The sequence below is a fragment of the Mustelus asterias genome, chromosome 3 (assembly GCF_964213995.1).
Source record: "Mustelus asterias chromosome 3, sMusAst1.hap1.1, whole genome shotgun sequence".
NCBI classification, from domain to species: Eukaryota; Metazoa; Chordata; class Chondrichthyes; order Carcharhiniformes; family Triakidae; genus Mustelus; species Mustelus asterias.
In genome coordinates this window covers 55,770,963-55,796,439 of record NC_135803.1, presented here as the reverse complement: position 1 = coordinate 55,796,439, position 25,477 = coordinate 55,770,963, and the positions used below count along the sequence as shown (strand labels likewise).

Sequence of the window (25,477 nt, the reverse complement as noted above, 5' to 3'; positions counted from 1 at the left end):
CAACCTAGAATCATTGTCAATTTTGTCATCCTGGAGTGAAAGAACATATAAAAGAACTGGCATAGGCTTGTCTTACAAATGGGAAGATTTTATATTGTGTCTTCAGCTACAGGATATAATTGAAATTACACATTGTTCACACGCAAATAAAGGGCAACAGACATACCGGCCGGTATTTTACGATCTTGCTCGGGCAAATCTCATAAAATCCTGCCCGAGGCCAACAGAGAATTCTGTTGGGTGAGCCGTGCCCGGAGTCAGGGTAGGCGTCTGTTGCCGTTTATTTGCGTGTGAACAGTGTGTTTCAGATGGTGCCAGTAAAATTCCGGCCACCACATGAAATTTTTTTTAAAAATACTTTTCCAATTCAATCAAATCAAATCCAATTCAGAGTCTCAACAAGTCGAAACATTTCAGATCCAGGCTGACAAGACAGGGTGGGAGACCAAAACCACCCTGTCCCGGGCCTGACCTACATGAGTCAAGCTGATTGGAGAAGGGGGAGGATCCTCCTCCAAGACTTGAGCTCATTTGCATCTTAGCCAAAAGGCCGAGATGCCGCTTTTAAAAATTGCTTCATATGAAACATATGAAGCCTCAGCATAACCTAACGACCTCAACCCCACATGAAATTATTATATTTGCAGAAACACATGTTAAAAGGTCAAGGAAATATAGTAACTTGACAAATGTCCTTCAGCTCACACCAACTATCTTAGAAACATATGTACGTACAAATTTTTTTTTTCATACTTTTCCAATTCAATCAAATCAAGTCCAATTCAGAGTCTCAACAAGTTGAGACATTTCCGATCCAAGCTGACGAGACAGGGCCTTCACACCTGTCTTGGGCCTGATCTACATGAGCCAAGCTGATTGGAGGAGGGGGAGGTTTCCTCCTCCAAGGCTTGATCTCATTTGCATCTTAGCCAGAAGGCTGAGATGCCGCTTTTAAAAATTGCTTCATATGAATATGAAGCTTAAATGTAACCTAATGGCCTCAACCAAGCACAGCATCCTCTTCATACTACACTTGATCTTAGCCAAAGGGACGAGAAGCGAACAGATACTACACTTGATCTTAGCCAAAAGGCCAAGAATTAGAAACAGGAGTAGATTAGAAACAGGAGTAAATTAGAAACAGGAGTAGGCCACTTTGCCCCTCGAGTCTACCACCCCATTCAATAAGATGAAGGCTAATCTGATTATAACCCCAAACCCATGTTCCTGCCACCCTCTGATAACCTTTCACCCCCTTGTTAATCAAGAATCTCTCAGGCTCAACTTAAAAATAATCAAAGACTTTGCTCCACTATCTTTGGTGGAAGAGAGTTTCAAAGGCTCCTAACCCTCAGAGAATATAAATCTCCTCATCTCTCTCTTAAGATTTTGAATTTTCCTCCTTTTCCTAAATTTATAATTGCTGTAATATGTTTGAAAGCAGAGGACAGCATATTTTACTTACATGATTGTTGAAATAACCACAGTTGTGATTCAGGGAAACTTTGCTGCAGCATATAATTTCTGGAAAAGTGAACATATTGAATACTGACAGACATCAGCTGTCCACATACACAATGAAGGCTAGAATTAGTGTCAGGGGATCATTAATTGGTCATTTTCCTTTTCTTATCTGAATGTTAGTAGAACATCTGATTAAGTGTTATACATGGTTATAATGAAATGCAATTTGAAAAAGGCAATCAGTATTTCCAAATTGAAAGGAAATGCTTCTCAAATGATTGAATTTGAACAGTTAGACAGTGCAAGTGAAATCATCATGGCTGGCGTCAAAGTAACCCTTTCCTTTGTGCACTTACACATCTTTGGGAAAAATTCAAGAATGTAAAGATTTAATTTTGGTGTTATTTTTTCTCAAACCGGGCCAATCTAACCAGACTACTCTTCCTCGCAGTCTTTCCTTAACATTGATAATGTGGAATGGCTCATCACTCACTCCTCCTTCTGCAGGTACCATTCCTTCAGAGGGTGCTGGCCACCATGGACTCCCACTGGATTGGTCCATGATTGCGCTTAGCAAAGTGTGGGAATACAAATCACTGCAGGGGTTTGCTGCTGCCTTCTGCAGTATGACTGACCAGGAAACTTCCACTCTTACCACATTCCATCAGGCATATTGGAAGGAAATACAGGCTGATAATTAATGCATTTGGCTGCATGATGAATGCACGTTCTGGGGCATCAAATCTTCAAGTTGGACTTGAACCCAGAGTTTCTGGCTCAGAGTTGGGGACACGACTCCTCCGCCATAAGACTTCCCTGTAACTACCAATTAGTAAATGTGTCACTTTCCTCATTGTTGATACGTATGTCAGAAGGAAAATCGCCATCCACTGTTTCTTCTAATATAAAGTTATTTTCTGCTTCACTCATTTCCTCTATTTGTTTCTGATCTGGACAAATGTTCTCTTCCAACACAAAGTTATAAGCAGTAAGTATTAATCATATCAAACAAGAACAGCAGCATTGAATAATCAAATAAGATAGACAAGACAGGAAGTTAGGTGGATGGCTTTTACTGTCTCAAACTGCAGTGAATAACACCATATAATGTTATATTACAGAAACAAGCCACCCAAACAAGACTGTGCCAATGTGTTCCTCCATGTGAACCATCTATTCTAATTCTATTCTCCTGTTTGTTGCCTATACACTCCAATCCCACTTATTTCAATTCCACTCTCCTGCTTGTTCCGTATATTTGTACTATCCCACCTTGTCTAATTCCACTGTCATATTATCCCAGTTAGTCTCATTCTTCTCTCCTGCTCACTCTTCATAATCTGTAATTGTTAAAATGTTATCAATGAGAACTTTGTATTGGATGTAATGTGACCAATGGTAACAAGCTGTAAGGGCAGCTGACCCGGTAACCCATGGAACCAATTACAGAATGACGTGATGGTCAGCTGACATCAATAAGAACCTGTTGGGAATTGTGGGGAACTTGGATTCGCCCAGGGTGAGGCCCCAAGATGGGAGTAATTAAGTATTTTTATTAAACTCTTTCTTTGATTTATAAGTTGGAGTAAGTTTTGTTGTCCACATTTGAAGAGTTCCTTCTGAAGGAACAGTAATAACCTCCATTAGATTTCTGGTCAGGTATTTGTTTGCAATTGCCAATTTTTGAGCAGCAAACAGAAAAATCACAATGTCAAAAAAGTACATTTGTAGAAAATGTATGGGTGTATTTTATGATCTCAAGTTCCTGGTGTTTAACACTGACGGTTAACTGGACATTAGCAAGTTGTAGAAGGTGTTCTGTGTGGACGGATAATCCTACGGGTCACTTTGACCTTGATTCATGAATTCTGATACATGTGCACAATGCGTGTATCTCTTCCCTAGGGAGCTTGAATTTGTAAAACTCATTCTCTCGTTTATGCCCTTTGGTTCTTGCGTCGAGGACTGCAGTTACATTACACAAAGCGAAATGTGAATGAAGCTGGCATCAATTTACATTGGGTGGGATTTTACAGCCCCTGCTGGGCAAGGCAATAATCTTCTGCCAACCCAACCCAGTCCCCGTATTATGACAGGTGGGTGGGCACCAAAATTGGCAGCCTGCCCACCATTTAAAACAAAATAATGGGCAATTGGATTTGCCACCCAGTTCCCATTTTTCCCCCACTGAGGGCCAGGAGTCCTGCTGTCAGCCTGTTTTGCTCACCAGCAGCATGTTATCAATATGGGGTGGGCTTTGTTTTAGGTCTGTCAGTGCTGGCTGACTTCCTGCAAAAATAGGGTGGGTGGGGGGGTTGGGGGAGGAAATTCAACCGATTGTATCTGAGAACTCGGCACAATTCCTAGTCTGAACTAAATGAATCAGAGTGACAGGAATTGCTTACATTATACCTTTGCACAATGAAAAGTGATGTAGGAGTTGGTGGATAGAACAATAAGCAAAGGAAGTTTCTGTGTTATCACAGTTTATCCAGGGTTCTCATTTGATTGCATGTAATTTTTCTGCTGCCTTCCTGCCATGGCTAGAATCAATGTTTACAATTAATTGGTGCATAAATTGCTACTGAAGGTACTGATTCCAGAACATGTTTTATTCCAACAGAACTTATTCCAGTGACAAATATTTTTATTCTGAAGACAACTTGCTTTATGCAGTAATTCATTGTACTTGCGCCTTTTCTTGCTTTCCCCTGCTCATTCCAATTGACAGACAAAAAAAATCTTGAGGTCAGCAAAACAATGAATCCTTTAAGACTGGAAGTTTATCACAACTTCAAAGCAGCCATCTGCATTTCTTCCATTTTATGTTATGGACAGGATTTTCCAACTTGTCCTGCCAGCAGGATCTTCAGGTTTCTGACAGCGATTCCACCACCTCCCCCCCCCCCACCCCCGCAGGCTTCCTGGCAGCAGAGTGTAAACCACAGGAAACCCCACTGACAGCAAGCGGGACCAGAAGATCCCATTACCAGCTTACAGTGGGCTTCCTCTGCCATCGCCAAACACACTGCAGGGTGCACACGGAATATTAAATATTTGATAGTTGATTAGTTCTTTCAGCAAGTTCTTTGATGTATATTAACAGAAAGAGGCCATTTGACCCAATTGATATGCATTACATTTTATCCAATACAGGAGCCTCCTCTTGCCTTACTTCATATCCAACCCTATCTATGTAACTTGCAGTATCTTTCTCCCTCATGCACTTGTGCGGTTTCCCTTTAAATGCATCTGTGTTAATTAACTTTACTGCTTCTTATGGCAGTAACACATCTTCACTACTGCCTGAGTAAGGAAGTCTCTCCTGAATTCATTATTGGTTTTTCTAGCCACTATCTTAAGAAAAAAATAGATATAGCTCTAAGGGCTAAAGGGATCAAGCGATATGTGGGGAAAGGGGGAATCAGGGTATTGAATTCGATGATCAAAATGAATGGCGGAGCAGGCTCGAAGGGCTGAATGGCCTACTACTGCTTCTGGTTTCAATGTTTCTATTATGGTCCCTAGTTTTGAACTCCCTTACAAGTGGAACCATTTTACATATGGTGGAATTCTTCGACCTAGCCCATAGCTGGAATTATCGAGTCCCGCTGCAGTGAACGGAGATTTGGCTGAGTGCCAAATTCTCCGTTCCTGCTGGCAGTAGTAGCAGAAATTCCGGCCTATGTCTACCACATTGAAACCCTTCATTATTTTAGATTATATTTCAAATTCTATCAGGTAATTTCCCATTTTACTCTGTTCTGTTGAATCTGCTTTCATAGAGTCATAGATGTTTACAGCATGGAAACAGGCCCTTTGGCTCAGCTTGTCCATGCCGTCCCTTTTTTTTACCCCCTAAGCTAGTCCCAATTGCCCATGTTCGGCCCATATCCCTCTATACCCATCTTACTCACACAACTGTCTAAATGCTTTTTAAAAGACAGAATTATACCCGCCTCTACTACTACCTCTGGCAGCTTGTTCCAGACACTCACCACCCTCAGTGAAAAAATTGGCCCCCTGGACCCTTTTGTATCTCTCCCCTTAAACATGTGCCCTCTAGTTTTTGACTCCCCTACCTTTGGGAAAGGATATTGACTATCTGGCTGATCTATGCCCCTCATTATTTTATAGACCTCTATAAGATCACCCCTCAGCCTCCTACGCTCCAAGGAAAAAAGTCCCAGTCTATCCAGCCTCTCCTTATAACTCAAACCATCAAGTCCCGGTAGCATCCTAATAAATCTTTTCTGCACTCTCTCTAGTTTAATAATATCCTTTCTGTAATAGGGTGACCAGAACTGTACACAGTATTCCAAGTATGGCCTTTCATATTTTTCCACAATGTAACTATGTTGCTTTTCATTACGAACAGGTATTGACGCCATTTTGTCATCCAAAATGAAGTGGGCTGGCCATAATCCACCTTACAGTAAAGCAAACATGAAAATAATTGTCTGGATTTGGTATGTAATTCATGAGTCTAGCTCTGAAATGATTCACTTTGAGGATGTTTGAAAAGAAAAACATCAAGCAGGTAAAGCAGATCCATGTGCATTAACATTCAGGCTGCTGTTGATGTACAATGCATTTGACCCAAGAGTGCACAGTTTGGCTTTACTGGTTGCCCTGCGTATAAATGCAGCGTCTTCCTGTAATCTTATCATTTGCATTTGCTTTACCAAGATGAATATAAAACAACGATCAAAATAAAATCTGTAACATCAATTGAACCTCCTAATGCACCATCGAATCATGACACTTGTTTGCCCACCAAATTTAGTTATCTAAAATGTCTTTTAAAGTGATGATAAAAGTATTGTCTCAAATTATTGAGTTGTTATTTGCTGCCCTGAGCCATTTATCCTCTAGGCTGTCGGCAAAACAGCATTGTTGTTGAAAGAATGACAAGAAATATCACCAAGGAACATTAGTTGTTGCTGGGGCCTATTAGACGGGAGAAATGCATTTCAATAACACGTATAAATAACACGTATAGTCACATGGGGTCTCATTATCTCTTTTCAGGGTTTTTCAGCTATCTTGTTGTAATTTCCCAGTTTAGGTGAAAAAAATGCAATCTGTCCCAGATACAGATATATGTGACTTATATCATCATATACTTGAAATACTCAATTCTGTTATTCAATGCGAGCTGCACAATGGTTATTGTTACACATGTTATTAAGCTTCAGCAAATGGTCAGTTGTGTTCCAGATATTCCCTTCTTGTTACTTCTAAGTCTCAGGTTCACACACCCCTGCCTGCATCGACACTGTCGAGATCGGTAGATACAACACTGCTGTGAATCAAACAGGGAGCTGTACTTAAAGCAAGTGCAGGACACCCAATTGCTTCCACAATGTTACAGCCCAATACTTGGCCTCCACTACTATTTGAATGCAACTCCTAACTGCAAACTGGGATTGCTATTTTTACCTTCAAATCTTATCAAATACAGTAGCTTACTCATTTCCAGGATCTGAAAAATTTTGAACTCACTACCACCCTTCCTCGTTTCCTTCATTTTATGATTATCAGGCTTTTAAAACACTACTTTAATATGAGCTAATCAGTCCTTACGAATAGATTTCATTCAATTTGACTGGTTTTGATCGCAATGGGTCCTAATTCTTTCTCCTGGAGTCCAGGGCTAAAAGTAAATTAGAGCCATTAATTTCCTCAAAATGATCTCAAACTGCTTTACCTTTGAATTTTGAATCACTTCACATCTGTTATAGTTCCTCTCACATAACAAAATAGCCCCAGTACATACCCTGAGCCACCTTTTACCTACAATTGGCCCTATTCCAGAGAAATGAGGCAAAAGGGATCAAAAAGAATGTCCTGACCAAGTTATCATGGATTAGCAGCAATGCTTCGGTGATACACCACTTGTTCCATTCTTATCAGCTTTGTTGCCCAGATTTGCTCTGAGGCTTTTCTTTCACAGTCATCAGGACCTGAATGCAATATTAGCTGGAGTCTTGAGCAAGTGCTGCTTGCCAGGTCAAACCTGTTGTGAATCCACCTTGGGCCAGAAGAGACCCATTGAGGTAAGTGGTTTATTTTTTACTGGGTTTCTCTGTGGGCTAGAAGGAGTAGGAATGTTTGTACTGAACCTTGCTCAAGATCAGGGTAGAGCAGTCCAAATCGATCTCGATACAGTCAAGCTGCTTTGGAAGACCTGCAATACGTAGCCCTACAAAGCCATATTGTCCTGTTTGAAGATTTCGTCACAAGGCTGCTTCAGAACAATCTGGAAAAACCTGGCAGAAAAAGTCATGATTGCATAATCCACCAATGCACTAAACCTGGAAGTAGGTGAGGACAAGTTTGATGGTCTGAAGTTTGCAACATTGCTGCCAACATTGTGCTCAAGTTAATTGTATCCAATGCATCTGTAGCACTTCACTGTAAATTTGGTACAGCATCAAAGTGTAATGCACAGCACCGCGCAAATCCTCATGTACTTTCCAAATGCCGACTTACACAAGTTTTAAAGGGACACTGTACGTTGCTGTCAAGGCAAGACATGCACTCCATGGCACATTACGTGAGTCAAACAGCAAAAAACTAGCATGTTGCATGGCCACAGACTCATTTGAGTTGGCTGCTTCCTTGGCACTTGAAGGACACACATCCTCAGCAGAATTGTCCCTGCTGCCCAGAGTTCCGTGGCAAGACCAGAAAGTTGGAGTAACTCCTGTACGCTGCTATGCGCAACGAACATAACAGTCCCTCAAATGACCCTCCATTCTACACATTCCACTTCCCACTCTCACAGTCACCATCCCTCCCTATCATTAGCATGCTCAGCTCTCCCTCAGAATTCCAACATTTCAGCCCAGCTCTACAATGGTAAGAACCAACTTAAATATTTTAATGATGTGTGAGGCTCCTTGCTGGTTTAGTCAAAAACCTCATCCATTGTGAAAATCATAGAGTTATATTGGAACCAACCTGGCTTTGAGTGAGTAAAAACCTTGTTTGGAGTGGATTTTGCTGTCGGTGATAAAGTAATGGTGCTCACTGCTGACCGTGTAGAAAGCTGCCCACAATGATCTTGTAATCTTTGTGGTGTGGATTCTACCTTTAATTTCATTCCAGCCACAGTTAGAGGGGATTTCGGGCATCTAGTGACATCATCAAGTAGACTAAACAGCCAATCATATTTAAGAAATTTCACAGACAGCAAACCAGGAAGTAAAATGTACAGATTCGCCCTCACTTTTTACTCATTTTACAGAGAATCAAATATTGATTGGGACTTACAGATGGGAGGAAGACAGAAGCTCAAACATTTAAAGAATTTTAAAAAAATTGATGGTTCCATCATCACGGAGACATGTTTTTGTTCCCCAAATATAAAATTAAATTTCAGGGCCAGAGATGTTTTTCAGCAGTAATTATGACTTGTGCTGTTAAAACATTGCATTCAACAAGACCTTAATTTTTCAAGGGTTTTTTAACGACAAGATGGACATTAAAAAGTGGAAGCTCACATCAAGTCAAGCAATTTCTAAGATTTCTATCTGTGAGGACTTCAACAGCAAAAGATGTAGGAATCACTGACAGCAACTTGTGGGTTCCACGCTTATTGAATTTGTGCAAACACCATGTTTCTGTCAGCGCAAGCATTATTTTTAACTGCCCCGCTGTCCAGTTTTCATCAGTGGGTAGGATTATAATCAACCTCAGACATTTAAGGGATCTGTAAGCGTTTAAACTGTGAAAGGTCATTTTCAAAATCCAATGTCATTTGATATACAATGGATAATATTTGGAAGGAAACAGTAAAAAAATAATAACCACAGTTCAGATCTGAAAAATGTTTTCTCATGTATAATGGTATAATGGCAATAGCAATGTCACATCTCTTGCTGCTAAGAAGGGTGGGTTTCTCCTTGAACGACTGATTCTTGTGTTAATGGTGCTTCCACATTAGTCTTAGAGAGGGAATGACAGAATATTGATTTATTGGTGGTGAGAAAATGGCAATATAGGTCTGATTCTGGAATGTGTGCGACCTGAGGGGGAACTTGGAGGTGATAGCATTCTGACAATATTGCTCTTATCCTCCTCAATGGCAGAGGGCATGGGGGCTGGGAGTTTTTTTTTACATAAACCAGGTGAGTTGCTACAGTGCATCCAATGGATAGTACATGCTGCAATAGTGTGCCACTGATAGAGGACAGATACAGGTTCTAACAGCAGGGATACTGATTAAGGAAAAAGCTTCTTCACTGTTGTTGCGGCTTTGCCATCCAGATAAATGGTGAAGTTCACAACAGAAACTCTGTGGATAATGTTTAAGCTTTTAAGGATCTTTAGACAAGCCACTCATTGTACAGAACCCAGCTTCACGCATGCTCTTCTAGCCAGTACATTAGCTTCTTTTAAACATGGTGTGCATTGAATCAAATTGACACTGGTATCTTTGGCCTCAGGAGGAGTCTGAGTGTAATTATCCAGTCAACATTTTTAGGATGGTGGTGGACAATTGTACAATGTTGATTGATATATATGATTCTAGGATGACAATGTCAAGCTGTTACGTGACAGGTCTAGCTGAAAGCTCTTCCAAATTGGACCTTAGTCCCTGAATGTTAATGAGGAGGACCTTGCAGGGTTGATTGGGTCTTGATCAATGGGTTATAGCAAAAAGATCTATCCAATTATTTTTCCCTTGTTTTTGTACTTTGTAGTAATTGTTAACAAATGGTTTGACTTGCCAAGCCACCTCACAGGGCATTAAGAGCCATCCACGGAATGTGGGACTGAAGTCAAATGCAGGCCAAACCAGAGGATGACAAGTGCACTTTGCTAAAGGACATTAATGAACTGGTTGGGTTCTTACCAAAACAAAATGGCAGCCTTCAGGCTAATCATCCTGGCATTACTTCACAAATGACCAAATTTATTGCATTCAGTTTTACAATCTGGGGACGATTTTCCCATCCCGCTGCACTGCTTTTGTAGCGCAGCGGGCCAGGAGACTCGAGCAGAGACCATTTCGCAGGCTCCCCGCTGGGCGCCACGGCCTCCACGCGTCACTGGCAGCTGGATTTCCGGCGCCATCAGCTCCGGGCCGGAAATTGGCATGGAGCTGAATAAATTATTTGAATTCTAATTTTAATACCATTTGAATATCATTAGTGGGCCCGGGACTAAGGTCTCCAGGCTAGTTAGTGTCTCTCCCCTCACCCCCCTGGCCCCACTGGCAGGAGTAGTTCACTCCAGCAGGGTTTAGTATAGCTCCCCACTTGTGGGCCCGACCCTGCTGCAGTGAAGGGAGAGGCCATTTACATTAATGATTTATATATTTATATTAATGATTTGGATGAGAATATAGGAGGCATGGTTAGTAAGTTTGCAGATGACACCAAGATTAGTGGCATGGTGGATATGAGGAAGGTTATCTCCAATTGCAGCGGGATCTTGATCAATTGGGCCAGTGGGCTGACGAATGGCAGATGGAGTTTGATTTAGACAAATGCGAGGTAATGCATTTTGGTAGATTGAACCAGGGCAGGACTTAGTCAGTTAATGGTAGGGCGATGGGGAGAGTTACAGAACAAAGAGATCGAGCTCCTTGAAAGTGGTCACAGGTGGACAGAGTGGTGAAGAAGGCATTCGGCATGCTTTGTTTCATCGGTCAGAACATTGAATACAGGAGTTGGGACGTCTTGTTAAAGTTGTACAAGACATTGGTAAGGCCACACTTGGAATACTGTGTGCAATTCTGGTCACCCTATTATAGAAAGGATATTATTAAACTAGAAAGAGTGCAGAAAAGATTTACTAGGATGCTACCAGGACTTGATGGATTGAGAATAGACTGGGACTTTTTTCTCTGGAGCGTAGGAGGCTGAGGGGTGACTTTATAGAGGTCTATAAAATAATGAGGGGCATAGACAAGGTAGATAGTCAATATCTTTTCCCAAAGGTAGGGGAGTCTAAAACTAGCGGGCATAGATTTAAAGTGAGAGGGGAGAGATACAAAAGTGTCCAGAGGGGCAGTTTTTTCACACAGAGGGTGGTGAGTGTCTGGAACAAGCTGCCAGAGGTAGTAGTAGAAGTGGGTACAATTTTATCTTTTAAAAAGCATTTACATAGTTACATGGCTACGATGGGTATAGAGGGATATGGGCCAAATGCAGGCAATTGGGATGAGCTTAGGGGTTTAAAAAAAAAATAAGGACGGCATGGACAAGTTGGGCCAAAGGGCCTGTTTCCATGCTGTAAACCTCTATGACTCTAGGCCATTGAGGCCCCCCAGAGGGTCATGCACCGGGGATGGTGCCCCCTGGGCATTGTCACCTTGGCAGTGCCAGCCTGGGCCCTCTGGTGCTGCCCAAGGGGCAAAGTACCAATGCCCTCCGGGCACGCGCAGTTGCAAGGGGATGGGGCCTGATGTGGACAGAGTCTCTGTGGAGTGGTTGGTGGGGGTGGGGGGGGGGGGGGGGGGGGGTCCCACTGCCACTCTGTATTTGGGCTGAGTGACAGAGGGAGGGAGGCCTATCAGGATGGGGGGTGTCAGACTGCTGCAGGGTCGGGGCTGTGGGGGAGGAGGGGGACAGATTGAGGCGGGCCATGTGAGGGGGTGGGGGAGGGAGGCAATGCTGGCCTGAACAAGTTTGGGCGGCCAGTGATCGGGCCAAGGGGGGATGGGAGAACAGGGTAACAATGGGGTAACACGGCCAGCGATGCTGGCCAGCCCTGCGACCCCCGCAATCAGGAGGCCGGCAGTGTGGGGCCATTGCACATGCGCTAATCTCAGCACTGACAGATCAGCGCATGCGCAGTGGCCCCGCTCAGCACTGTGCCGCTGGCCTCACCAACAGGATTAGGCTCCGCCGATTGATTTTTCAACATGGTTCACGCTGGTGCACTCTGTAGTGCCCAGAGTGTGGGAGATACGTTTTGGAAGCCCTGCTGAAAAAAAAAGAGGGATTTACTTCAGCTATGATGTGAATTTGACACACAATTTTTTGGGAGAATTGCACCCCCCCCCCCCCCCCCCTCACCACCCCCATGACTCTGTTTGCTAGTTCAGTCCTATGAATATTATACCTTCTATGTTATCATTTTCTATTGGATATGCTGAGATTCATCATGGATTAGAAGAGTCAAAAATCTACAAAAACAAATCTACGGTGTCACATGGACCTACCAAACTTGTAAAGATTCCATGACAGCACATCTAAAGATGAGCACTGAAGTAATTTAGAAAGATCCATGTACGTGACAGTCAGTTGCCATCGTGCATATGAAATGAAGTCAGCCTTCTTCCTCAATTGTTTCTGCATGAAAACTAACCTCCAGGATGCATGTTTTCCTCATTTCAATGGTCTTGCAGAACAGATAGGCCTATCTTGAGTCAAGCACTCACAGATGCCCAATGTTTTACTCTCAAAAGGAATCAGTGGACATGCTGAGAAAATACCCAATATTAGGGGAATGCACATATTAATCAAAGATTGGTCAGTTGGCTATCCTGACAGTTCCACATGCTGGCTGTCATGCACTTCTGCGCAAATATCAGTGGACGTGACAGAAACTACTCTGATCCTGGGAGCTGAAACTGAACTGGATGTGCTGGATTCGGATGTAGAGCCCTCTGGATCCAGAGAAAATGGGAGTCTTGAGTCTGTACAATCACAGTCAGCCAGCAGAGCTACTTCCATTAGGGAATCTGTGAAGAGTAGGATAGATGTTCCATATCACATTAGCCCAACAGGCTCAAGGGAAAGGCCTCTGTCAAATCACACCGACAATATTCACCATGCATGAATAAACATGAGTTATTATTTATGCAAGAGTGTTTATGTTTCAGTAGTACACCATGTGACTATTGCAAAAGGGCATGAAAGGTCAGGGATCAGTGTTGGAACCGCAATTGTTTATGATTCACATAGATGATTTGGAGTTGGGAACCAAGTGTAGTGTGTCAAAATTCGCAGATGACACTAAGATGAGTGGTAGAGCAAAGTGTGCAGAGGACGCTGAAAGTCTGCAAGGAGATATAGATAGTCTAAATGAGTGGGCGAGGGTTTGGCAGATGGAGGACAATGTTGCTAAATGTGAAGTCATCCATTTTGGTAGGAATAATTATTTAAATGATAAAAAATTGCAGCATGCTGCTGTGCTGAGGGACAATGGGGGTCCTTGTGCAAGAATCACAAGGAGTTGGTTTTCAGGTGCAGCAGGTAATTAAGAAGGCAAATGGAATTTTGTCCTTCATTGCTAGAGGGATGGAGTTTAAAAACAGCGAGGTTATGTTGCAGCTGTATAAGGTGCTGGTGAGGCCATACCTGGAGTACTATGTACAATTTTGGTCTCCTTACTTGAGAAAGGATATACTGGCACTGGAGGGGGTGCAGAGGAGATTCACTAGGTTGATTCCGGAGTTGAGAGGGTTGGCTTATGAGGAGAGACTGAGGCTATACTCATTGGAATTCAGAAGAACGAAGGGAGATCTTATCGAAACATATAAGATCATGAAAGGAATAGATAAGATAGAAGCAGGGAAGTTGTTTCCACTGGCGGGTGAAACTAGAATTAGGGGGCATCGCCTCAAAATAAGGGGAAGCAGATTTAGTACTGAGTTGAGGAGGACGTTCTTCACACAAAGGGTTGTTAATCTATGGAATTCCCTGCCCAGTGAAGAAGTTGAGGCTACCTCATTGAATGTTTTTAAGGCAAGGATAGATAAATTTTTGAACAGTAAAGGAATTAAGGGTTATGGTGAGCAGGCAAGTAAGTGGAGCTGAGTCCACAAAAAGATCAGCCATGATTTATTGAATGGCGGAGCAGGCTCGAGGGGCCAGATGGCCTACTCCTGCTCCTAGTTCTTATGTTCTTATGATAAGGGGAGATCATATAGAAGGCACAAAGACACATGTGGCACAAAAACAGAAAATCTTGAACAAACTCAGCACGTCTGGCAGCATTTGTGGAGAGAAAAATGGAGTTAACTTTGAGTCCGTATGACTCTCCTTCAGATGCTGCCAGATCTGCTGAGTTTTCCCCAGTATTTTCTGATTTATTTCCAGCATCCACAGTATTTAGCTTTTATTTTAGACATATGTGGGATGATGGGTTTTAAAGTGACAACGTTTTGTTCCTATTAAGAGGAAAGATGTGTCGTGTTGTTGCATCTATATTCCTTGCTACACCAGTGGTTCCATGGCCAGGATTTTATGGTCCTGCCAGGGTGTGTCTCCCCCCAGTGGATGTGGTGAGTCATTTAAATTCTGTTTACTTTGGAAGGACTGTTATATCCCGCCAGGTTGGAGCGGCCATAAAGTCTTGACCCATTTCTGGTTCTTCATTGTCCTTTTCAGCCGGTGCTTAGCTGCAGATTATTCTTTGTTCTGTAGTGAGACCTACCTGCAGAGTGTACATGCTGGACAAGTATCATTGCTGAGGGAACTATACTGTTGGCCTTCCTTATTGGTCCAGACATGTAAACACTTCTGCAGAAGCTCAATCATACAATGAAAGATCATTCATTTAGCTGCTCGTGCCACACTGAACCTATGCTTTGTCTCTGTACACGAGTAGTACAAAGGCGTTAATGACTACATTGGGTGCCCTTCACTTCCAGGCATCCACACTTCTAGTCCTTTGAATTAAAGGGCAAGAATTGCTTTAAAATTAAGAAATGATGTAAGCTCCCTTGGCAGCACAATTATGCACTAATGGTCATATACAACAGCACGCTGATTCAGCAACAGCCCTCATAGCGCATGAATGACCTCGTGCTGTGCACAGGAATCTGAATGGCAACAAAGATGTAGCTACTGACTTCAGACTCCACACATTTGGGAAAACTAGCTGATGAATTCTGTCAGTGCTATTTGTCCATTGAAAAAGAAATGAAATTGTTGGCCCAGTCAATGGAGGCAAATGTTGCCCCTATGATAGATCTGTGTGCAGCAAACTTGCTGGCACCACAGTTCTTGCCAGGAATGATCATGGATCACAAAGACAATCAGGCCATGTTGACTTTCGCTGCTACCTGCAGTGCTATCCTTGCATTTGAGATGGTCTGCAGGCCTTCATTTATACATCATAAAGTTGATGTATATCCATCACTTTTAGTCTCGGTGAACTGCAGCAGTGCTCCTCAATCATTCCGAGTGCCTCCAATTGGGCTGTACGTCTGATGCATCAGATACCAGCAATCAGACCTGACCAAATCAAAGTAAACCAAAGCTGTTGTTACACTGCTGGTTAAGAATAAGCATTCTCAATACACTACATGTGTGAAATGGGAAGATCGTAGAATTGTCTGGGTTAGATTTAAATCACAATTAAATTGGCATCAAGAACTTCAATAATACCACTGTGGAGATCCATCACTGGAACACTAACCAACCATTTAGGTACAGGAGCATTTTTTTAAGGTTACAATAAAATCATGTAAAATATGTGCACTCCAGAATTGGGACGTCTTTCACGTGCAGAAAACAAATAGAATAAAGCCTAAATTAATTTTCAGGTTCATACTGAACTGTGCTGTTAAATTGTAATCTTTGCTCACTTTAAATCCACATTTCAAACCTGATCACTTTAAAAATAAATGAATAACACATTTGTCTGAGATTACAATGGAATTTTGACATCATCAGTGCAGAATAACTATCATGTGATATGCACCACAGGCATAACCAGTAAATGATTTTGCAATTGTGACACTAAATTATCGATAAATTAGGATCCCGGGGGAAGATAGTGCAGGCTGGAAACAGAACAAGCCGCTGACCGTGACTCATAAGTCAACCTGGCTTTTAAACAAGTAGTACTTTAGCTGAATATGCTCTTTGTCTGTTGTCATGATCATATATGTCTAATTATTTAATATAATTCTGCAGTTTAACAAGGAGATGAGTGTTAACATATTTAGAGCAACGCACATTCCTATCTGATATGGACGTTACTCATTTCAAGGTGCTTGGTGCAGCCTGTTTTCACACGTCACTTTACTAAAATCTATTCATAAATAAAAAATAATGCATCAAACACAGCCACTTTCCTATTCAGGGATCTTATCCAGGGAGCCATTTTCTCTGGATTTCTACTCTGTAGACACGTCTTTTAAAGGTCAATTGTACTTTAAGATGGCATTTATATCGGATTTAGCTCTTTGTATGAAAAACATACTCCAATCACTGAACAAACTTGTCAAAATTCATCTCAAATGCCATTCAGTGCTTCTTGCACTTACCCCCCCCCCCGGATGGATGAACAAAAAAAAAACATAATATATTTGTAAGAAACTAGAACTAGGAGGCATAGCCTCAAAATAAGGGGGAACAGATTTAGGACTGAGTTGAGGAAGAACTCCTTCACCCAAAGGGTTGTGAATCTGTGAAATTCCCTGCCCAGTGAAGCAGTTGAGGTTGAATGTTTTAAAGGCAAAGATAGATTTCTGAACAGTAAAGGAATTAAGGGTTATGGTGAGCGGGCGGGTAAGTAGAGCTGAGTCCACAAAAAGATCAGCCATGATCTTATTGAATGGCAGAGCAGGCTCGAGGGGCCAGATGGCCTACTCCTGCTCCTAGTTCTTATGTTTTTATGTTGTTTTAGTATGAAACTTAGTAAATTTTACCCATTGTTTTCAGACTCCAACCCCCTCCCACCACCAATTTCAAGCTGTGTTTATTATAAGCAATATAGTTATAAAAATTCTTCCATGCTGAGCAAGAAAAGCCTGCAGTGTGTTATTCTGACAAGGAAGCACTTTGTACTTCTCACACACATGTCTGACTTGGCGAATGCATCTGCCACATCTATCCTTTTAGTACCATGGCAGGATAGTCACCTTTTTCCGGACAATGTAACAAATATGAAAAAAAAATCAAATGACTGTCAGAATATGGAGAGAATTTTATTACATCACCAAGCTTGGCATTCCATTGCATATGCATCCAATTTTGACACATGCGGAGAAATTACTCCAGTGAGTTATTTACTGCCAGCTCTTAAAATATGCCAACTGTTACTTGGGATTTTCTTGGATGAAATATGCAACAAACTCTATTCTCACAACACCTCACTCCACAGCTGAACATCTCAAAGCTTATTCCCTCCAGGAAGGTGTGGAAATCTACATTGTTATTGAGAAAAGAAAGTGTACAATAAATTCTTGTTTTATCTACTCCGTTGACAGTAGATGCAACTATATTTGATCACTCGTCTGATTGTCAGCAGACTTTATACCCACCGGTCCCATCAGTACAAGTAATTTCAGCCATGTAATTGTGCATCTGCTGAAATGCTGCAGCTGTTCTGCTATAATAGGTTAGTACAGTATTATCTATAGTGCCTAATATCGGAGTCTTTCCCCTGCTAAAATAAAACACTTCACAGTCAAATAACTTTTATTGTCATTTTATAAATGGTTTCTTATATATTTCTTAGAGACTGTCCATTTCAAAACTCATTAGGTAGCAAGTAACAGCATTTCCTCATGGATGGGCTTCATTGCAAATTCCACAGAAATTGTTTCTTTTTTATATCGAAAAATATCATCTGCATGAATTGCAAGGTGACATTTTGAAATTCTGCCTCAAAGCCCATCAAAATCCTCACAGGGTTAAATTAAATGCAAAACCAATGTTACTAAGTGTAGTCTGGTGAAGATGCCACTGGTTATATCTGCGTCTTGTAAATCAGGAACAGCTTTCACCAGGCTTCATATCAGAGCTACTGCAGTACCCTGTTGAAGCATAAGTTATAGAACCTAGAAGAACAAGACAAAGAAACGGAACTCACATTCTCCCAGATGTGGTAAGTGGAATTAAATGTTATTTAAGCCTTATCCCAATTTATAAGGGCTTTGTATTTAATGAGTTTTTTTTTCCTCAACTCAGAAGAACTGAGATTAAAGAGGATGTAGATAATATTAAGCTGTTCATTTATTTTTGATAATTTCAGAAACTATAAAGGATCTTTACCTCTTGACATTTTATCTGAGTTTAATTACTAGAAATAAGCTGAGCTTTAATAATTGTTTGATTAACCCCATCACTCATTATGAAACACACAAGGAAGACAGCTGTACAAACATTGCGGTAACATTTCTGCATGGGTTTTCCCGATCTCCAGTTACAACTTCAGCAAAAGATGAAAGGATCCCTTGACACAATGTCCAAAATGGGCTTTCTCCAGAGTTTCTGCCAATCTGATGACCACCTTATAGCGAAAAATCAAGAGAACCTTGGCAGAAATTACTGATGATCTTTAATACCAAATAAAGCTATTTCAGTTACAGCAGATGGAATGAGTCACTGATAGGAAACTGAGTAGAATGGCCAATCTGCTACCTTTGGTTTTATATCCCTGTCAAATTTTACCCCCACTCCCACAACCCTCTCATAAAGTTGCTCAGGTACACTGACAGTGATGTGTTCCTGATTACTGTCTGCAGACCAGGAGTCTCCGAACACAGTCTCTCAAGAGACTTTCATCCATCTGCCAGATTACTAAAGCACATATTTAAAAGGTGCTTTTAAAGTAGCACATAATAAAATCAAAGCCCCTATTGGATTAAAAAGTCATTGGTTGTGTGGATCCAAAATTGGTGGAAGGACAGAAAGCATTAGAGTAATGGTGAATGGTTGTTTTACAGACTAGAGGGAGATTTGCAGCAACAGCCCCCCTCCCCCCTCCCTTTCACATACATCACATTAATGATCTGTAGTTGAGTATGCGTGGCACAAGTTCCAGGTTTATAGGTGACAAGAAGCACATGAATGCTTAAAATGGGAAGCTACATGACAGATTAAATTTAATGCATAAAAGTGTAAAATAATTTTTACATTATGTAAATTATAGATCTGTTCAAAATCATGAACAGTTTTGATAAATTAAATCAAAAAGAACCTGTTTCCAGTGATGACCTTTTGCAAGCAAAGGATAGAAACTTAAAATAGTTGGCAAAAAAAGAGGCAGCACGAGACAGTGATTTCTTAAGAAAGGGTGATGGAAAGAGATTCAATGTTAAAGTTCAAAACGGAATTGGATAAATACTTGAAAGGGAAATTTTGCAGGGCTTTAGGGAAAGAACAGGGGAGAACAGGGGAGTAAGATTTATTGGATAACTTTAGGATTGAGAGCCTCCTGTACTGTATCATTCTATGACTCTACTATTTCATGACCAAGGCACTTTTCATCCAAATTCACTAATTAACCACAGGCAAGACTGATACATCACTCCAAAGAGTCTCTCATCATCATCTTCCATACTAAATGACACATGGATCATTGGAATGCGCTGCAAAAAAGATTTTGATGTTCCATCAATCAACTTTTTGAAAAATGATTTGGACAGGCATTGATTTGCTAATGGGGTTCCAAGTTGAGACCGAGAAGAACTCATTCTTTTTGGTAGTGAGTGGTTCAGATGTGCCGCACTGAGATGCCAAGGAGAGGTGGAGAGAAATATTTGCCAAGACCAGTGGGCTGGGCACAAAAAATAGATTTGAGAATTTTGGAGATTTTGCTTGATTCCCTTTGGATGTCAAGAATAACAGCTTTCTCTCTAGGGATTAAATGGACAGGGGTGTGTAATATGGTGCACTGCAACAGATTTCACCGGCCATCATACTTTTTTTCATTTCATGCTCTCTTATGTTGTTATCAGCCAGCCTGCTAGACTACTGGGGATTTAATTAATCCCCTACCAGCAATTGGATACCAAAATCTTATTCATCAGGTGGGAGTTTTCTTTGCCGCTGAGTTTCGAGTAGCAAAGCAATTGTAAATTGTCACCTCAGATTAAGTTGAAACAAACATTAATTTACAATGTGCCACCTCTAAACTGGTTCCCGCGTGAAAGCTGTTCCAGGGGTGTGTCTGCTTCAGGCTGGGTCCAGTCAGAGCGGAAAATCCACCCAAAATGGTACTGATACAGACGACTGTCAGGGCTGCTCTAACTTGTAATTATTACCAGAAATAACGTCAATATTTATTTTGGGTTGTGCATTTAATAGAACACTGTCATCATGAAAATGTTCTTTGAAAACAAATGAAAAAGCTCTTCTACACATCTCCAACATTTCATTTCCTGTTCTAACTTAAATTAAGCTCTTCATTACATTTTGCATCAGAGTTCTAAAGAAAATCTTAGAAGAAACATAAAAACATAGAAAAACTACAGCACAAAACAGGCCCTTCCTCCCCACAAGTTGTGCCAAACACATCCCTACCTTTTAGGCCTACATAGAAGAAACATAGAAAAACTACAGCACATTAGTAACAGGATTTTTTTGGAAGTCTGGAGATTTGATTACAGGATAGCTTGAATTGTTCTAATATTTCTTTCATTGTCCTTGCATCCTCATTTGTAGCTTTTGTGGCCACTTTTCAAGGTTATCCTTGCTTTGTTGAAGCAGAGATTTGGAACTAAACAGAAGATTTAGCATGTTTCGATCATCGGCCTGTATACTAAAATTACATTGTAATGACGTGACTCATATTCCTTCTTATCTTTCCCAAAAATCAATGCTTGATTACCTCTGTCTGCATTGTCTTTTGGAGGCTCTGATACTATTCTGAGATTATGGGCAGGATTTTGTGGCTATTCTTCCAGTCCTGCCAATGGTGACATCCTCCCCCCACCCCAAAAAATGGGAAACCCCATTGACTGTGGTGCGACCAGAAGATGGCGGGCCAGCTCGTTCACCACAAAACACTCCAGGGTGTGGGGTTGATGTGGAAAATCCCACCCTACATTTGTTTTTCCTTCTTGGGATGTGGGCACAGCTGGCAAGACCAACATATGCTGCTCATCCCTAATTCTCCTTGAATGCAGAAGCTTTCTAGGCCACTTCAGAGGGCATTTAAGAGTCAACCACATTGCTGTGGGTCTGAGGGCAGATAAAGGTCAGATTTCCTTCCCTAAAAGACATTAGTGAACCAGATGGGTTTTGTCAATCATCAAAGATGGTTGTCATGGTCACCGTTACTGAGATTGGCTTTATATTCCAAGTTTGCTAACTGACTTTAAATTCCACCACCTGCTGTGGTGGGATTTGAATTCATAGCTGGGCCTCTACATTACTTACTCTGTGACATTACCATGATGCCACTGTCCAGGGATGGAAGAGCTACAGCCACGTGGGTAGATTGGAGAGACTGGGATTATTCACCTTAGAAAAGATTAAGAGGAAATTTGATGGTAGTTTTCAAAATTGAATGATGAGTGGTGTGGACAGAGTGAATATGGAGAAACATTCCCCATTGAAGACTGATTTGAGGTGATAGTCCAGTGGAATTATCAACCACACCACTGTCTCCCCCTAATTACTCTCATAGTTAAGCTTTGCTTAAATTCTATATGGTAACAATGTAATCCTACAAGGTATTTGTGAACTGTTATGGTCTATAAATGGAAGAATTGTTTCCATTCAGGATTGATGGCTGGCAGTCTTGAAGGTGGTGGTAACTAGGTGATGGCAGTGCCTGTGAAATTGGACTTTTGGGTGTTGTTCTGCACGAATGAATTGGACTTGTGCAGTAACTGTTCTTACTTTAAGAATGAACAGTGTGGTAATTGGTGTGAAACAGTGAGTGTTGCTGTGGACCTAGTCTATCGCTGATGTCTACAGTAATTAGCTGCTTCTTAATGAGTTTTGACTGACAGTGAGAATTTCTCCATAGTGATGGCATCATGTGTACAAATCCAGAGAATATGACTTATCTCAATATATCAGCATTAAAAAAAAACAAAATGGTGGTGATTAGTTACGGGAAAGCAATTGCCTCAAACTCAACATAAGTTATCAAACTCTAATAGTCGATGAGAAAGAAAGTGACACTAAATCAGGAAAGGATGCATTTTTATTTCTGTGGAACTTTTCTCTCTGAGTCTATATATTGACAGAAATACTATACCACGCCTCAACTAAATCTCACAACACCAGGTTAAAGTCCAATAGGTTTATCTGGAATCACGAGCTTTCGGAGTTCTGTTCCTTCATCAGGTGAGTCACTCGAAAGCTCGTTATTCCAAATAAACCTGTTGGACTTTAATCTGGTGTTCAGACTTCTTACTGTGCCCACCTCAGTCCAACGCCGGCATCTCCACAGCAAGTAAATCTCAACATTTTATGTTAATTTTCATTTAGTATATTATTTTCTATTGAAATATCTATCTCTTCCTGTCATTTGACCAAAGTATCAATGACAATCACTTTACACTATCCATGTAGTAACTCGGGAAGTTATTTACAGAATGCAGAGTAAAACCACTGCCGTGGTGGTGTACACACGCTAGTCTTTGCCTGGAACAAGTAGTTCAGCAGACCCAGTCCTGGACCTGCCTTATAAAAGGCTCAAGTAATGAGTTCCAGCTGGGCAAGCCATTGCCTGTTACCAGGGGGATCATACTCAACAAGCCCCACAAGGAGATCAATCAATGATTCCCCATGGATCTTGCAGGGGTTATCATAGTCCACTAACTGCATTCAACATGAAAAAGGTAAAACCATTAGGCCCTAAAATATAGGGGAATAATTAAGCCATTTGTCCCATCGAGTCTGTTCCGCCATTCAATCATGGCTGATAAGTTTCTTAACCCTATTCTCTCACTTTTCCCCGTAACCTTGATCCCTTTACCAATCAAGAACCTATCTATCTCTGTCTTAAATGCACTCAATGCTTTGGCCTCCACAGTGTTCTGTGGCAATGAATTTCACGATTCACCACCCTCAGGCTGATGAAATTCCTCATCTTGGTTCTTTACTCTGATGTTGTGCCCTTTCAGTATTCTGTAATTTTCAATCTGATCCCCTCTCATTCTTCTAAACTCCATTGAGAATGGACCCAGAGTCCTCAAATGCTCCTCATATGTCAAGCGTTTCATTCCCAGGATCATTCTCATGAACCCTCTCCAAGGCCAGCTTATCCTTCCTTAGATCCTGGCGTCCAGAATTACTCACAATATTCTAAATGTTTTCCATTTCTATTAAGAAAAACTTGGACGGGTTCATGGATGAGAGGGGTGTGGAGGGATATGGTCCAAGTGCAGGTCAGTGGGACTAGGCAAAAAATGGTTCGGCACAGACAAGAAGGGCCAAAGGGCCTGTTTCTGAGCTGTAATTTTCTATGGTCTCACATTACTCACAAACAAACTTATTTCAATAAGATGTTAAAATGGCTGTCAAACATAAATAAATATGAAGCTTTTGTTCTGTGATAATTAGTATTTTAATAAAATATTTATTGTGCTAATTTAAATTACTTCCAAATATATACATGTTTTAAATGCAAGGTCACTAGTTCTCTCTGTTCCAAACCTAGAACCTTATAAATCAGGCAATGTAGAAATCTGAAGTAGCTCATGTCCAACCCTCCCTGCCTGACCCCATTTCATTTGTGGCTCAGGGTTCAAAATGAGCGAGATAGGGTTCACCACTATGATGGGCAATTAAAGTATTAGGATTAAACTGTTCAGACAGTGCTACTGTAATTTATATAGTCGTATTAAAAGAAAATGACAGATATTCTGGATGAAATTGGAGGCTGGAAATATGAAACAATTTTATTTCTGCTGAAGGTTTGATGGATAGCTCTTTTAATGCATTCAGCTCAAAATGAGAACACTGTAATTAGCTAAAGAATCCCTTAATCAAGCTCAATTAATGATTCTTATTTTTAATTTTAAAATGAAGTAACCTGGTTTGCAATTCGATGACTCTTCTGGCCATAAAATTATCCCATTTTGAAACACTAATAAGATGTTTTGAGGCACATGAGGAATCAATGAACTGATCATTTAAGATAGAAATATTACCAACCACTAGAACACAAATTCACTCTTGTGTCATCTTATTGACAGAGTCACATAGGAACAAAGAGATAAAGCCAGAGAAAAAAAAAACCAAAGTATTCAAACTAGTGACAATGATTTTGTAAGAATTGAATCACACTAGAATCGCTTGAAAAAAGATGCAGGGCCAAGCAACAATAGGAGATCCATTAACAGTTGCTCTGTTATTTCCAAGTCTAAACAGGTTGTCAGATGGAGCAATTCCTCATCAGTGTTTTTTTCCATCTGTAGGGGTAATAAATGTTTCAACATTGTTACAATTGCCATTTAGTTAAGTCTGCCTAATGTTATATTTTTCTGGAACTTCTCTTGTAAATACTTGCAAACACTTTTTTTTCCTTCATAACTGAATCATGAACAATCAAAGTCTTCAAGTTTTGCCAGACTAACCAAAGTTTTCAGTCAAGCAAGAAGAGCATTGCATACATCATGTCCTGAAAGGCATCATAAACTGCTAATTCAACCTTACCTTTTTGCTTATTAAAAAAAAAAGTGGACTTTGTGGAAATAAAAGAGGGCTGCTACGGGTAACATGATTCATGAGTTGACTACAGCTTCTGGAAATTTCCAACAGCACTTATAGGACAAAAGCTCAACCCTGCAATTCTGCAAAATGTTGCTTCAGCTAGTTGTATCCACCTGAACTATAACTCCTCCATGAAGGAACCCTCATTGACTTTGGACTCTGGTAATCAGATTAATTGCTATCCATATCTATGGCGTCATAGTCATGGAGTCAAACAGCATAGAAATAGGCCCTTTTTCAGCACAGAAAGAGGCCCTTCATCCCATCATGTCTGTACCTGGTCCGTAGCCTTATGGCATTTCAGTGCTCATCCAAGTGTTTCTTAAATGTGTTAAGGTTTCTGCTTCTACCACCCATTGAGGCAGAGAGTTCCAGATTCCTACTATCCTCTAGGTAAAAGCGCCTTTCCTCAAATCCCCTCGAAATATCCATAATGCATATATTACAAGTAGGCTTACATTAACACTGCAATGAAGTTACTGTGAAAATCACCTAATTGCCACACTCTGACGCCTGAATTGGCAAAAAAAATGATGTAATTCACAATTTCTTTCAGTGGGAGTTCAGACTTGAATCTCCCACACTCTGTGTAATGCAGAGGTCACAATTGTGAATATCATTAAAAGCTTGGGGGGGCGGGG

General features: G+C 41.0%; 1 pseudogene; it reads right to left on the bottom strand.

The window, feature by feature from the left end:
• Nucleotides 1-932: 932 nt before the first annotated feature.
• LOC144492021 (U2 spliceosomal RNA) lies at nt 933-1,105 on the bottom strand (annotated as a pseudogene).
• Between the last annotated feature and the right edge of the window lie 24,372 nt (nt 1,106-25,477).